The sequence below is a fragment of the Sinocyclocheilus rhinocerous genome, unplaced genomic scaffold (genome assembly GCF_001515625.1).
Source record: "Sinocyclocheilus rhinocerous isolate Xijiao unplaced genomic scaffold, SAMN03320098_v1.1 scaffold475, whole genome shotgun sequence".
Lineage (NCBI taxonomy): Eukaryota > Metazoa > Chordata > Actinopteri > Cypriniformes > Cyprinidae > Sinocyclocheilus > Sinocyclocheilus rhinocerous.
This window is the reverse complement of record NW_015646677.1, coordinates 1315308-1315886: the sequence shown is the minus strand read 5'-3', so window position 1 is coordinate 1315886 and position 579 is coordinate 1315308.

Here is a 579-nt window from a genome sequence, read left to right as displayed (position 1 = left end):
AACAATTCGTCTCCTCCACGTCACCCTATAGCGCTGACACAGAACAGCATACGTTGTTTACGTATGTGATACTCTCCAAAATGGCGCTATAGGGTTACTCGGAGGAGACGAATTGTTGAATAAAGTCGTTATTTTTGTTTTCTTTGCGCACAAAGTATTCTCGTAGCTTCGTAAAATTACTGTTGTACCTGTGATGTCACATGGATTATTTTAACGTTTATGGACGTTAATCGTGTTAGGACCCTTGCTGTCTATGGAGGGTCAGAGAGCTCTCGGATTTCATAAAAAATATCTCAATTTGTGTTCCGAAGATGAATGAAGATCTTAAGGCCCGTTCACACCAAGCACGATAACTATAAAGATAACGATAAAGATATAGTTCTAAAATTCGTTCTCAATATTAAAGAATAGCAGAGTCCACACCACAGCTATAACGATAAAGGCACAGAGAAACAAAATCGTTGGAATCACTTCCAGAACGATTTTTTCCAGCTGATGAACGATACAAGCTTTGACACCCAATCAGAATCAATCCTGCTGTCACGAGCTCGAGAATTTAAAGCGGCAGACGAGCGTGCG